General features: G+C 36.1%; 1 pseudogene across 1 annotated transcript in view; it reads left to right on the top strand.

Moving 5' to 3' along the window:
• The first annotated feature begins 3700 nt into the window (after positions 1-3700).
• Positions 3701-16838, top strand: part of LOC143240658 (excitatory amino acid transporter-like) — a 58884-nt pseudogene continuing 45746 nt past the window's right edge. The window contains exon 1 of the transcript XR_013021872.1: positions 3701-3716. The product of XR_013021872.1 is annotated as an excitatory amino acid transporter-like (transcript). The remainder of the gene's footprint in view (positions 3717-16838) is intronic.

Below are 16838 nucleotides of genomic sequence, written 5' to 3'. Positions count from 1 at the left end.
TTTAACTAATCAAAGTTGCATCACATTCACTTTTAAATAAAGGAAATCACGATTGTAACAAAATTACCATCTCAACATCGAACTCTTACTGGTACAGCGGTATGTCTGCGGACTTAAAACGGTAGAAACCGGGTTTCGATACCCATAGCGGGCAGAGCACAGATAGCCTCTCGTGTAACTTTGTGCTTAATTACAAACAAACAAACCCTAAAATATTTACATGATTTTAAATATTATATCAAAAGAAGAACCAAAATTAAAAACGAGTTTTTTTTGTGTGTTTTTTTAATTTCGCACAAAGCTACTCTAGGGCTATCTGTGCTAGCCGTCTCTAATTTAGTAGTGTAAGACTAGAGGGAAGGTAGCTAGTCATCACCACCCACCGCCAACTCTTGGGCTACTCCTTTACCAACGAATAGTGGGATTGACCGACACTTTATAACGCCCCCACGGCTGGAAGGGCGACCATGTTTGGTGCGACCAGGATTCGAACCTGCGACCCTCGGATTACGAGTCGAACGCCTTAACATGCTTAGCCATGCTGGGTACAGGGTAAGTTGAATTTAGGACAAAATCGCGATAACCAATAGGAAAAGTGGAATAGAATTAAATAATAAATAGGAAAATGGCTCTGGCCGTTGTGTGTGTGTGAAATATGTACATTTTTTACTAATCCTAAAAAAAAAACAACCAAAAAGCATTAGACTGAAAACTGAAATAGATGGGGACAACAAAATCGAATCTTGTCGTTTCCCAGTTGAATGTTCTACAAAACAAGAAACCAGATAATCCGAGGTCTTTCAGAATGTAAATCTGCCTCTTTAATCCATAGTTCTTCTTTGGGTTTATAAGTTATTTTAATTCCGAAAGCATTCGGTGTATATAACAAAAAACTAACAGGATCTATCAATAATAATAAAAGAATCAACTAAATATAACTCCCCCCAGCAGTCTGCACCTTATATTTTATTTACTAATAAAAATTTGGATTATTAAAAGATTTCGAGTTGAATGCCATTTTATCTAATTCAAGTGGATGAAATAAAAATAATTACCAGAAACTCAGCGATAAGTTTTAATGGTAAAACTCGGAGTTCTATTCCTATGGTGAGCACAGAACGGATAGCCACGCACAGATTTCTACTTAAATGTAATTTTACTTTCATTCAAGCAGGAATACCGCCACAGTCAAGAAAAACAGACCAAAAAGATTGTCCTCAGCCTGTAACTGATATAATTATAATTTGCTTAATCGAGTATTACGGTTTACTAAAAAGTTCCCACATCACGTGGTCTGTACGCTAATTACTGTTCTCTTAAACGACTGGCGGGAGAGTGGTTTATTGTTGGGTTTCTGTCACTAATACCTAGGCGGGTTTACCTGATTAAGGAAAGCTACGTTAGTTCAAATACAGTATGTCCGGGAATTATGCAAACAATTTTGTTTACTTAAGTTTCAAAGGCCTTGAGCCTTTCGTACTGAGGTGATTTACTATTGGAAGTTGTGCAACTTTTCGCAGTGTGGTCACGTGGAGTGTCTAAAATGTTGTAAGTGTTAATAAAATTATGGGTGTAATTTACAGGCTCGCTGTATGATACTCAATTCCAAAATATCCCTAAACCATTGTAGAAGGTGGAGGTTTGATTGCAAGTTCAGAGAAAAGTTTAATCTATGAACAGTAGTATCCCAGAAGTTAAGGTTTATTTCAATATGATTATTATAGGCTTGCCAAATCATGATTTATTTATTTAAAATCTGTAACGTGTTTAGAACATTTTTACAGTTAAAATCAATCCTTGTATTGTTGATATAAAGCTATACTGTCAGACTTTAGTCTTAATAGTAGTGTAGGATTCGGTTTTTTTGTTTTGTTTAATTTCGCGCAAAGCTACTCAAGGGCTATCTGCGCTAGCCGTCCCTAATTTAGCAGTGTAAGACTAGAGGGAAGGCAGCTAGTCATCACCACCCACCGCCAACTCGTGGGCTACTCTTTTACCAATGAATAGTGGGATTGACTGTCCAATTATATCGCCTCCACAGCTGAAAGAGCGAGTATGTTTGGTGCGACGGAGATTCGAACCCGCGACCCTCAAATTAAAAGTCAAATGTCTTAATCCACCTGGCCATGCCGGGCCATAAATTACATCACTTTTAGGTTCCACCGAGAGTAGTGTGGGAAGGAGTTGTGAAGTGGAGCACTTGGCTAGACATGCAGTTTTCACAAAGAGGTGTTGAAAGTATAAGAAACTGGTCTGGAAGTATGCTCTCAAAGAATTAATATAATATCATTATTTATAGTAGCAGGCGAGCCCCTATTGTTGAGTAAAGTAACCCAAATACATATGTAAAAACGGCTCGTTTCGGTTGAGAAAATTTTTTACGTAGAGGAGTGATATTTCTCTACAAGTGGGTTTTCTCGACATCACTGATTCACCCAAATACACACTTCACTAAGTCCAGTCGTATGTGTGAAAATAACAACAATAATGTAATACTCTGTATAAAGGACCAGAAAACCATTTCTAAATTATTTGCTTCCATGTTTTATACGTTCAGTTTTAATTCTCTAACGATCCTAACATAAAGGCGACTAAATGTATAATTTGTATTTTTTCTTTGGTTGACTTTACTAACAATCTGTATTTTACGGCTATGCAACGTATCGTTAGAGACTCCTAAGAATTAAATCTTATGTCTTCTCGCAGTGCTGTTTTTCTTCAACTTAGAGCTCGCTTACACATCCGTATGTTGGCTTATATTTAATATACCACTCTCTTGTGGCTGAATGCGTTTCGCGAGACATGCGTTGTACGACAAGACTACTTCTTGATGAAGAAAAGTCGAGCCAAGCAACGGTACAACTTTTATTTCCCATGATGCATCTTGATGGCGGGACGCCTTCTAACACGTTCCGAATGCTCACGTGATGCAAAGCTTGTGCGATAGAGCTGTAGAGAGTATCTTGACGCTCGCTGCTTCTCGTGCTTGAATTTAGTTCGTCCTAGTGATCAGAAAGAACGGGTGTTAACGCTGTGAAAACAACTCACCCGGGCCACCTTTGGAACTCCAGCGAACCCACTTCACTTTGGAAGATCAGATGCTATGTAACTGTCGTTTCACCAGTTAAAACTGTCGAGAGTTTATCATTTGTTCGAAGCGAATTTTGTTTTGTTTCGCATACAATACTACTGACCAACGTATAGGCTAGGGAAAAGAAGGCTTGAAAAACATCGTACTTACTGAATGCTTAGACCTAGAAAAGATAGAAGAAAGTGATCAGAAATAGGAGGCAAGAGAAAACAATACGTAAGTACAATACCTCATTCAACACAGGAGGCAAGAGAAAACAATACGTAAGTACAATGCCTCATTCAACACAGGAGGCAAGAGAAAACAATACGTAAGTACAATACCTCATTCAACCCAGGAGGCAAGGGAAAACAATACGTAATTCAACCCAGTACAATAATACCTCATTCAACCCAGGAGGCAAGAGAAAACAATACGTAAGTACAATGCCTCATTCAACACAGGAGGCAAGAGAAAACAGAAAAGTACAATTCAACACAGGAGGCACAATACAATACCTCATTCAACACAGGAGGCAAGAGAAAACAATACGTAAGTACAATACCTCATTCAACACAGGAGGCAAGAGAAAACAATACGTAAGTACAATACCTCATTCAACACAGGAGGCAAGAGAAAACAATACGTAAGTACAATACCTCACTCAACCTAGCAGTTCAGCCCTTCTTCGATCCCTGAAAGTATCGTACCCTCGTACCCTTTAATTCTAAGGTGATTTGTGTTTAAAAATTTTCCTTAGTTTGCTGAGGGTGGGAGAGAGGGGTCAAGGAGTCTTGACCTCCGTGGGATGACCGTTTTGCTGTATTAACACTAGGAGTTTACAAGTTCAGCTGGATCCAAGACATATCCAGATGTATAAAACTGAATCTCAAATATTTTGTATTTGTGTCTGTTTGGTTTTCTTCTTATCTGTACGTTTTAGGTTTAGACAGTCATCGTCGTATCTGCGTATTCCGCTGTAAATACGTTATAATAACTGTTTACAAACGTCTGAAACTGTTCCATAAAGAACTACTATTAAAATTTAAGTCTCTTGTTGTCTAAGTGCAAGACTGTAGGACGAGATATTTGTGCTGTGCCCACTGCAAAAATCGGAATACCAATATTAGTGCTAAAATCCCACAAGGTTATTGTTGAGGTACCGAGGGGCAGTAAGTTCACCTATTTCAAGATTAAAAATGGATTATTGTTAGTTATCCCGTCGCTATAGACAGCACATATTTAATAATAAATGTTGTCAAATAATTTGCTATTAAAGAACGGCTTTTTGAAACTTAATTCAATGTTACCTGTTCCAGAATTGGTTAGTAATTTCACTCTAATATTCTTAAAGTATTTTTAGTTGTTGTTCAAGTCATTAGAAACTTCTAACAGTGGCGTATTTAGGTAGGGGCTAGACGGGCCCATTTTATTATGGGGGCCCATTGATAATTTCAGTGTATGTAAAACTACATGAGATGTAGGGCACACACAACCTTAAATCCTGTCATTGGCATCTAATGTTAAACTTTACGTTCCTAACGAATCTTGGTATTTAGAAGAGCTACGTTAAATACTTAATTAAAGCTTTTTTTAAAACGAAAATAAACACGATATATTTGTTACAGAATCGGCGTTGTGTTCACCGTGGGGATCGAATCACGATTTCTAGCTCTCCGCTAAATCACAAGGGAAATAATTAGTAGTTCTCGTGTGTGTAATTTGAATTAATGATCTAGAGACAGTCCAGGACGAAATAATCAGCTATTAGTAAAACCAGGACAGAGAAACGAATAAAAAAAAAATTTATGGGAGAGTGGTGACCGTCACGGTATGCGCAATTACCTACGAACACCAAATAGTTCATTTTTCTAATGCATATATATTAAGGAAAACCGGAATCAAAGCGTTTTTGTGATTTACCATTTCCTTTCACGTAATGTTATTTATAGCTTTGCTTCGAGACAATGCGAATCAGTGTAGTTCCATATAGGCTACCACATATAACTTTACTTCTAATTACGTAATTAATAGTGGTATAATAATACATGAAAGAAGATGATCCTTGAACCCAGGGCTATAGTATAATCTTTAACACTATTTGTGGTTCATTAAATACCGTTGGTTATTTGTAAATTATATAATGAATACGATAAACGAAGCAAACCGTCACTCATATGTATGTATATACTTTCATCTCATGGCATTATTCCCTTATGGCCTCCCAGTGGCACAGCGGTATGTCTACGGACTTTCAACGCTAGAAACTGGGTTTGGATACCAGTGGTGGGCAGAGCACAGATAGTCCATTGTATTACTTTGTGCTTAACTTCAAACAAAACAATGTAATTGGCAACGTGATACGTCTGCGGGCTTGCAAGAAAACATAAGAGCACAGATAGTCCATTGTATTGGTTCGTAATTAACTTGAAACAAAGAAACCCTTATGCAGCTGTGAACTTCAAGTCTTCCAAGGAGTCAAGGTTTTCGTTTGTTTGTTGTTAATCACAAAACTACACGATGGGCTATCTATGCTGTGCCCACGACGATAATCGAAACGCGGATTTTAGTTTTATAAGACTTCAGACTTATAGCTGTGCCGCTGGGAGGAACTTAATGAGAAGTGATCTAGAATAAGGTTCAACCTGCTAGGAATAGTTCTCTTTGTTGTCGTTTTCCCCTTCGTCACTGACGTAATATATATATATATAAGTACATAGACGTGAAGATGTCGCTTATTTTATTTGCGTCACCTAGTGGTTCAGCCATAAGCTTGAGCCTCATAGAGCTAAATGTTGTGGTTCAACCTCCGCGACTGACACAGCGTACGAAGTCCATTATGTAGGTGTTTGCAAAAAAATAAACATACACACACAGCTAAACTACGCCTAACAAAATAACATCAGAGGCTTGGTTAGTTCGACCTAATCTGACTCTTCTGGCTATTCAGACTGATGATGTCTTCTTCATTCTCTCCTCTTCACATTAGTTTTTAACATCACAAGCTCAACGTTATTCTTTCTAGGTTGTTACTGTAGAACACTGAACAAATACCCAAAACAAAGACCCAATGACGACGTGTTTTTTTTTTTAAGAAGCTGTTTTCCGTTGAGCTGATATAAACTAATTCGGCCAAAGATGCTCCTACCAGCAAGTCATGGAAGTAATTCCACCGCTTTTCGTGACGTAACATGATTCTTCTCGCAAACTTCCTATATTTTTATTTATCTCCGTTAAATAATGACTTAATTTACAATATATATAAATGCATCTTGTCAGTACGAACAGTTTTGGAATTTGCATGTACGCAGTTTCAAACTCTCCCCCCCCCCCCACAACAACATCAACAAAATCTGCGCTTCTCTCTTAAAAGTCACGGTTGCATTATAAAAGTAACGCTCAGATCCCACTATTCCATTCGAGAAGCCCAAGAACTGGCAATAGGGGGCTGTATAATAGATGTCTTTCCTCCTGTATATCAGTTCGAAATGAAATGTGACTACTGCACACAGCCATAGAGAAGTTTTTCGCGAACTTCCGAGACAAACTTCAATGACTCTCTATACCACTCGTTCTCATATGACATCTGTGATTAAACTCTTCCAAGTCTCATCTATGTCACGTTTTAATTTAGGGTCTGAGGTTAGATCCATGTCTCAGCTATGTCACTTGTTGTAGTCTAGCGCCTGAGGTGAGAGCCTTTCGCGTCTCAGCAATGTCACTTTCTGTCATCTGGTGTCTGTGATTACATTCTTTTATGTGTCTCAGCTTTGATACCTACTGTCTTTCATCTTGTGTTTATGGTCAAACTATTTTCCTGAGTCAGTTATAGCTCAAATATTAGTATTTTTGTACATTCCTCACTAATTTGTTTGTTTTTCATCAAATATAACCTAACCCTCATTTGATTTCCACTCACGCTGATTATTGTATCAATAGAACTGTTCTAATCATAATGTCTTTCAAGTCGTTCACGAAACAATTCACTTTTAACCTTCATCACCTTCATTGTTAAATAAAGAAAAATCGCGATTTTAACCAAATGATCATTCCAACATTAGCGCCCCAGTGTCATAGTGGATTTTCAGCGCTAGAAACCGGATTTTTATACCCGTAAAAGGAATGGCGCAGATAGCCCACGTGTAACTTTGTGCTTAACTACAAATAGACAAATCCTAACATGGAAATATGAATACTTCATCAACAGAAGTAGGAAAAAAAAAGAATCGTTCCGTTTTCCACTTCAACTCACAGAATATATTCATGAAACTATAGGTTTCTTTTGAATTTCGCACAAAGCAACACGGCGGCTACCTGCGCTAGCCGTCCCTAATTCAGTAGTGTAAGACTGGAGGTAGGATAGCTAGTCATCACCACCCACCGTCAACTCTTGGGCTACTCTTTTACTAACGAGTAGTGAGATTGATCGAACCATTATAACGTCCCCACGACTGAAAGGGGGAGCATGTTTGGTGTGACGGGGATTTAAAACCGCGACCCTCGAATTACGAGTCGAGTGCCTTAACCACCTAGCCATGCCGGACTATATAAAATTCTTGTCAGAAATGAGAAACCATAGATGTTCCAAGAAACCACATAATGTGAATGGTTTTAAACACTAACTCACATAATGTGAATGGTTTTAAATACTAACTCACATAATGTGAATGGTTTTAAATACTAACTCACATAATGTGAATGGTTTTAAACACTAACTCACATAATGTGAATGGTTTTAAATACTAACTCACATAATGTGAATGGTTTTAAATACTAACTCACATAATGTGAATGGTTTTAAATACTAACTCACATAATGTGAATGGTTTTAAACACTAACTCACATAATGTGAATGGTTTTAAATACTAACTCAGTCTCATTCATTCTTACAAAATTATTACATTACTCCCTTCGTCACACCAAACATGCTCGTCTTTTCAGCCGTGGGGACGTTATAAAGTTACGGTCAATCCCACTATTCGTTGGTAAAGGAGTAGCCCAAGAGTTGGCGGTGGGTGGTGATGACTAGTTGCCTTCCCTCTAGTCTTACACTGCTAAATTAGGGAAGGCCAGCGTAGTTAGCGCTCGTGTAGTTTTGCGCTAAATTCAAAACAAACAGACAAACATCACCAAGATTGTTACAATATACTTGGTGATTTTTTTCCTTCTTATAATATTTTTTTCCGTTGTTACAGTTTTATGAACCATATTGTTATCTTAACTGTATATAATTTCTTTCCCAGAGAGTTATAAATATTGTTTTTCTATATATATGTGACAATGTGGCATAAAATACATTGAATAGAAATATTTTTCAAAGAAGCAAACAGTAGATGAATAGAAACACGTGAGAAAATTTCGTTTTTATTCTATTTGGCAAAAGAAAATATTTTGTTTGCAGTTTAAATAGTACGGTCAAAAACCGTACGCAGTGTCACTTCCTCATCATGAAAATGAAAGTATATTTTCACTTCCTGTCTTACCCAGATATCCTCGAAAAAAGAAACGGTCGAAGTATGACGTAATCTGTACTTATAAAAAGCTTCCTCTTGATGCGTTGAGAACTAACTTAACCTCACATCAAAGCTTTTGTTTTGGGTTTGCTTTCAGATTGATGGCTAGAAGAAATTTCACGTTCGTTATAAAGATGGTAACTAATTCATAATTAAAACTTAGATTATACTATTAACCATGACCAAGGTTAACGTAACTCTCACCACGACTTGTATAAGAAATTAATACTTTGTTTGTTCGTTATGTGCAAAACCACAAAGTAGTTCCCCTAAACATGCATGCGATTTCAGCCATGAGGGCGTTATAAGGTGACGGTCAATCCCACCATTCATTGGTAAAAGAGTAGCCCAAGAGTTTGCGGTGGGTGGTGATGACTAGCTGGATCCCTCTAGTCTTACGCTACTAAATTAGGGACGACTATCGCAGATAGCCCTCGTGTAGCTTTGCGTAAAATAAAAACAAACAAACAGTAAGTAGTAGAATGACGCTGATTGGCTGTCTTTCCTTCAGTAATTAGCCACAAATTATGGACGGCGACATGTAGTTTTAGTAGTTTTGTCATAAATACAATTTATAAAAAATAAACAAATAATATTCCGCCAATAATCTATTATTTAACATATTTTATTTTAAAAACATGTCTTTAAACTTGATATATATTTTTTATTATACAAAATGTTTACGATCATTAAATAGTTGTTTTTAAAAATGAAATCAAAACATTACATCTTTTACAAGAAGGCTTGTAGAGAACCCTGCAGGTTTCAAGTCCTGAAATTTTCCATCTTACTCTTCAACTGTTATGAGACTCAGAAGCCAACGTCACAGTTTTTAAATACGTTGGTTAAACGTAGGAGACAAAAGAAATCTTTTAATTTATTTTTCCACTGAAAAATTCGAGACCTACATTCCAGTATAGTGTTTGACATGTAAACTTGTCGTGATATTCTTTTCAAGCCAACAGAGGAAGATTGGATGTAAACTTTGCAAGTAATGTATTAAAATGTTCCTTTTCAAATACTTAAGTAGATTTGTCTGAAGACTACTTCTTAGAAGGAACAAAATAAGATTAGAAGTGTACAGGGTTTAGCTGCTCTTCGTTTTAAAATTCTGCGCAAAACCGTTAGGTGATTATGCACGCTAGTCGTTTCTAACTGTGAACTTGTAGACGAAAGGGAAAGCGGCCAGTGAACAACACTTACTGCTAAATCTAGGCTTACTCTTTACGAACGATGAGTGAAACTGACTATAAATTATAACGTCCTCAACGCTGTTTGTTTTTCAATTTTGCGCAACACTACACGAGGACTATTAGCGCTAGCCATCCCTACATTTGAAGTGTATGACTGGAGATAAGACAGCTAGTCATCACCATCCACTGCCAACTCTTGTGCTACTCTTTCACCAACGAATAATGGGATTAATTTTAACACGATAACGCCTCCATGGCTCAAAGGATGAACATGTTTGATGTTACGGGGATTCAAACCCGCGACCCTCTGATTACAAGTCTAGAATCCTAACCACTTGGCCATACCGGGCCTGGCTGAGAGGGAGAGAAGATAGCGAGTCCATCGCCCTAACTATCATGCCCTACCAGTTCCTGAGCTGTTTTGTTAATGTTTTCATATTAATTCCAAATATGAAAGTCAAATAAGTATCACAAAGTAGCCGTTTAGACTTGGCAGCTAGAAATACGGGTAGGCTAAGGATTCTTTGTTTTGAATTTCGCGCAAAGCTACTCGAGGGCTATCTGCGCTAGCCGTCCCTAATTTAGCAGTGTAAGACTAGAGGGAGGGCAGCTCGTCATCACCACCCACCGCCAACTCTTGGGCTACTCTTTTACCAACGAATAGTGGGATTGACCGTCACATTATAACGCCCCCACGTCTGGGAGGGCGAGCATGTTTCGAATCCGCGACCCTCGGATTACGAGTCGAACGCCTTAACACGCATGGCCATGCCGGGCCATAGGCTAAGGAATAAAATGCTGCAGTATATTCAATATTAATTATAACGTCTTCAACTCGCTAAGTGAACGCATGCGCATTTATTGATCTTAAGATACAGTGTTGGACGTAACGTCGTGATCATGTCCTTATATTTGCACAGAACATCTTTAGTGTCGTCTTCCCCGTTGTTTCATTATTCAATTCTGTATCTACTCGGTTCCCCCTCTTTCTTTTATAATAATATCTGCTTTTTCCTTTTGCATATCATTAGCTTCCCCAACCGTGCATGAGCTGTAGTTTACGGTCTTAAACAGCGCAAAAATCCGGGGTTCGATTCCCGTGGTGGGCAGAGTGCAGATAGCCCAATATATAACTTTTTACGAAGTAAACAACACCAGCTCTAAAAATTATTCAAGTTAAACGCAGTAAAAACACATACATATGTAAATATGTCATTATATTTGAACATCACAAGGTAACAGTGAATGGTAACGAACGGATTGAGGACTCGCGCTAAGTGAGGAGTGCGTCTTATGTCAGATTTAACCTCTTTCAGTAAGTCTTACTTGTTGATTAAAACTACAGCAGTTACTGTTAATGTAACATGAACGCAATAAGAAGTTTAAACAAACCCCCTGAGGGTTATAGGAGAAACTCGGATTACTTATAAACAAACCCCCTGAGGGTTATAGGAGAAACTCTGATTACTTATAAACAAACCCCCTGAGGGTTATAGGAGAAACTCGGATTACTTATAAACAAACCCCTGAGGATTATAGGAGAAACTTGGATTACTTATAAACAAGTTCCTAAGGATTAAAGAAGAAACTCAGATTCTGGAGCTGGCATTCTAACTCCTAAATAAAGACTGTCTTCTTTCACGAATTAACACATTGAAGGCTCAGATGTCTTGGTCAATAAATACCACTCTTAGAAATAAACTGAAACTTACTACTCCACTCATTTCTCCTTGTTGCGTAAGTGTATGTTTATGTAAACGTGTGTCTGCTCCAGTGTGCTAGAATGAATTTACTGGAACATAATACCCGAACTGTTCAGTACTTGAGAAGAGTGCAGAGTCTTTACTAACAGTATTTATTTCCCAATCTTCCTTGTCATCAACGTTTGTTACTTTATTTGTATGAATATTTTTATTTTGCTTCTAACGCAAGCCTGTTTGTCTGTTTATTTTTATACACTGGTGGGTTAATCGGGAATTCGCTTCATTTGTTCACTAGGAATTGTATAAAGAGAAATATACATTAAGTAGATATTAACGTCTAGGATAAACATGTAATATTCAGTTAACGTGAATTAAGAAGAGACTGCGAATTTTGGAAGCTATTAAAGGAAATTTGAACCGTCTTCTGATCAGCCGTCTTCAACTGCTGTGGCTAAACTTTGATCTTTAAATAGCTGTACGTCGTGATATCTAGATTAAAGTAACGTCTTAAAAGAAGAAAATTTAATAATTTTCCTGCTGGCAATTTGTCAAGTTGTTTATCGTCAGCATTTTTCTATTTTACACATTATAAAAAAAAATTCATGACAGATACACGTTTAAAATAAACATATCTACATTCAATCTTATTTTCCCTCTATTTTGGTTAATAAATAGAATATACAATTACTATTCTATAATTGTAGTTTTAAAGATAATTTTATTGCTCAAAGCTGTCTAAATACTTTAAATTATTTCTGGTTTTTATTGACTCAGACTAGGTTTCCAAAACCTCATATTTGAAAAACATACTTGCATAATACTTATTTATTATCTCAACCAAAGCATATTTGAGTCAATATCCATATACTTTATTAATGAATTAAACTTATCGCATTAATAGTATTTCTCTGAAAACCGGGATAATTTTAGAATAATATATTTTAACAGGTTTATTATTAGTAGTAATAAAAGATCATTTAAACTGTAGATGTCGCTTTCCACATTCCTCTTAATTTATCCGTTTCTAATTCCAAATCAGAATTTGTAAAAATAACGTTTCAGATCTAACGTTATCACTTATCACTCAGTGATGAATTGTCATTTATTTTGTTTTATAAATATGTTTCAAATTATATTATTTAACGAAACGTTACGAAATCCTAATTAAATACAAATTAGACGATAACCACAAAACTAACAAACAGCTTCGTAAACAGAATTCTGTTACTTCTTTCAATTAAAATATATACACTTTCAGGAAGATAAAATCATTTTATATTCTTCTCACTAGGGCAATAAATTTAGTAATCCATTGAAATGTATTAAATAAACGGTTCATAACGTTCAAATGCAAATATTATAGATAGTGACTTGTGGGATTTCAGTTGCTATGGTCGCCTTATATGTAGAATTTCTGATGGGGAAATATACATAGTGTTTATTTAAAAAAAAAACAATAAAACATATAAACTTTGTGTAGCCTTTACTCTTTTCACAAATAAATTTTTGATATTTGAAAGCATTCTGGTGGGGAAATTTCACTGAATTTATGAACAAGTCTTGCTACCTAAGAATCATTTGAATTTACTAATAACTGATTGCTTATCAGAAACTGGAGTGTAATAGCACTATTGTTTTAATATTTTCACTTTTCCCTCTGAAGAGGGCGCTGCATAATTTTTACATAAGATGGGTAGCTTTGTTTCTGAATTTCGCGAAAAGCTACACGAGGGCTATCTGCGCTAGCCGTCCCTAATTTAGCAATGTAAGACTAAAGGGAAGGCAGCTAGTCATCACCACCCACCGCCGACTCTTGGGGCTACTCTTTTACCAACGTGGGGTTGACCTTCACATCATAAAGCCCCCACAGCTGAAAGGGCGAGCATGTTTGGTGCGACGGGAATTCGAACCTGCGACCCTCAGATTACGAGTGGAACGCCTTTACACACCTGGCCATGCCGGGCCCAGATGGGAAGCAAGATTTTGGATCGAAAGGTTTATTTTACACGGTATCTCCCATTATATTTATGCAAGCGAATCAAGAAATTCGGAGACAGAATTTTAGCTATTCTCACCAAGTCTTCCTGTGAGTCAACGATAGGTTTTATAAGCTTACAACGCGAAAGTTCGGGGGCTCGACTCCCCGTGGTGGTCAGAACACACAGATGCTTCACTGTGTAACTTTGCTCTAAAACAAATAGTCCTCTTGCTAAACTGTGAAAACAATATTCTCTCTCACAAAATAATCTTTGTTTGTTTTAGAGTATTCGCGCAAAGTTACACAAGAATTATCTGGAAATAGCCTTTCCTAATTTTCAATTGTGTACGTCGCTTGGTGTAAATTAAATTAAACGTAAATTAAACAATGGAGAATATAACGTGTGTTCTTGGTGCCCCAGCATAGCATATATTAAACAATGGATAATATAACGTGTGTTCTTGGTGCCCCAGCATATATTAAACAATGGAGAATATAACGCGTGTTCTTGGTGCCCCAGCGTATATTAAACAATGGAGAATATAACGCGTGTTCTTGGTGCCCCAGCGTATATTAAACAATGGAGAATATAACGTGTGTTCTTGGTGTCCGAGCATAGATTAAATAATGTAGAATATAACGTGTGTTCTTGGTGCCCCAGCATATATTAAACAATGGAGAATATAACGTGTGTTCTTGGTGCCCCAGCATATATTAAACAATGGAGAATATAACGTGTGTTCTTGGTGCCCCAGCATATATTAAACAATGGATAATATAACGTGTGTTTTGGTGCCCCAGCATATATTAAACAATGGAGAATATAACGTGTGTTTTGGTGCCCCAGCATATATTAAACAATGGATAATATAACGTGTGTTCTTGGTGCCCCAGCATATATTAAACAATGGATAATATAACGTGTGTTCTTGGTGCCCCAGCATATATTAAACAATGGAGAATATAACGCGTGTTCTTGGTTCCCCAGCGTATATTAAACAATGGAGAATATAACGTGTGTTCTTGGTTCCCCAGCATATATTAAACAATGGAGAATATAAGTTGTGTTCTTGGTGTCCCAGCATATATTAAACAATGGAGAATATAACATGTGTTCTTGGTGTCCCAGCATATATTAAACAATGGAGAATATAACGTGTGTTTTTGGTGTCCCAGCATAGATTAAATAATGTAGAATGTAGTACGTGTTTCATAACTAACTCTTAGGATCTTATACCCTGAATACTATTTATTACTATTATCTTGTATTGAGTCACCATTTTTCGTAACACTTTTTATCCTGCCATTTAACTGATTTCTTAGTTCAATGTATTTTACAAAAAAAAAACAAGGGGAGGAATCAATAGCCGCGGTACTTGCAATTCATTTAGACAAGATTAGAGTGAATAAATCTATGAGACCTCCCTTTTATCAGCGAAACTTCTGTGGGACGTGGGTGTATCTGATTCGATTTTATTACTCATCTATATCTAAACACGTCCATCGTCACACTGAAATTCTTTTAGACAGGATAAGTACAAATTAATCTATGAGACACTGGGCGTGGTCAAATAATTGATGGAAAATGCTCTACTTTAAAGAAAACAGCAAAAACTCACAGTCAGTCTATGAACCACTCAGTGGCGGCTAAGATACTAATAGAATAAATTTTCTGCTGACTCAGACGTATTAATTATTGTTATCTATGTATTCTTTAATTCATATACTCTATAACACAAAAGATTAAAGCCGAAGTTGTTTAGTGACAGATTTGAAATTTTAACGCACATTTTAGAAACTTGGAGAAAATGAAGAGTGTTTTCATATTTTTAATTTTAACAAATCCTTTAAGAAAGAGAGACAAAGCGGTACTCTATTATTTTTATCTTTGCAATTCCGTTTTCTTTTTCAAATATTACTCTATATAAAACATTTACTTTTGAGACCGACTGAATAAAGTACTTTAAATTCTAATGTCGTATCTATAAAAATAAAACTTTCGATCTAGTCCTAGCTGACAAGCCACTTTCGTAACTGCCTTTTCGGATATACTTAATGTTACAGCCAACGACCTATTCTACAACTATAGTGTTCACATTGGAGTTTTGTCTGAAATAATTTAGTTTTGAACTCCTAGCGTTTGTAGTTGTTATAGTAGTTACTGTAAGTATCATGCGTGAAAAAATATATATAATTAAGTTAGCGTTGTCTTTTTCTTTCGGAGATTAGTATGTGACTTGTTAAATAATCAAACCATATGTATAACAATTTAACTTTCATTTCAGAATTTAACAATAGTGTTTATAACACTTAAAGCCTTTTGCAGGTACATACACGAATTTATTTGAAATATATTCCGCACAGAGAACGTCGAAGATTTGCAAAGTCAGTTTTAATTACTTACTTTATCTGTTCTTGGGTTACGTGCAAATTTTGTAGACAGAAGAGTCAGGCCAAATGTTTATCTTTACCATTTCAGAATTATGAAAATAAAAATCGTGAAATGGTTATAGACCTAAAAAAATATTATTAAACAAGTTTGTTTTTAGGTCTATAACTTTCATCCTTTACAATTTATAACTCTTGTTAAACAATATTGTTACACAATATTAATGTTAAATTTTCGTCTTTCACGATTTATAACTCTTATTAAACAAGTTTTTAATTATAAAGGATGAAAGTTATAGACCTAACAAAAAACTTGTTTAATAAGAGTTATAAATCGTGAAACACGAAAATGTAACACTAATATTGTGTAACAAATTATAAATCATGGAACACGAAGACCTGACACTAACGTTGTATAACAAATTATAAATCGCGGAACACGAAAGTTCCTAACACAAAACCTGTTTAACAAGAGCTATAAATCCTGAAACACAAATTTATAGATCAAACACCAAATTTGTTTAACTTAAAACGACACTAATTTAACTAGCAGTGGAAGTTCTGAGATAATAATAAATAAATAAAACTTTCACTGCCAAACGTTTCAACAGCTTGACAGTAACTACACGGTTCTAATACCGGAAAAACCTTTCTAAGGGGTTTTATTGCGGTTTGTATGAACTAATATTCTGGGATATCTCGACACTGTGCCAAGGAGATATTTCTTGTCACGTAGTGGTTGGTCTGTTGTTATTTTAAGAACAGAAAACGTAGCATTTGGTTTACTTCCTCACATGGGGACCAAATAGAAACACACGTACATCTGAGATAAATACGTTTCAGTTTATATATTGAAACGTGAAAAATGCTTTCGCTTATTTCTTTATATTGGTTATTAACAGTTCTGTAATTTATTCTTTCACATATTATAAATATACGACGTTATATTTAGGTCACAAACTGTTTCTGTTGTATTTTTTTTACATTACATA

This window comes from Tachypleus tridentatus, chromosome 13, assembly GCF_004210375.1.
Source record: "Tachypleus tridentatus isolate NWPU-2018 chromosome 13, ASM421037v1, whole genome shotgun sequence".
Lineage (NCBI taxonomy): Eukaryota > Metazoa > Arthropoda > Merostomata > Xiphosura > Limulidae > Tachypleus > Tachypleus tridentatus.
The sequence above is the reverse complement of the archived record's forward strand: the minus strand, read 5'-3'. Positions and strand labels throughout refer to the sequence as shown.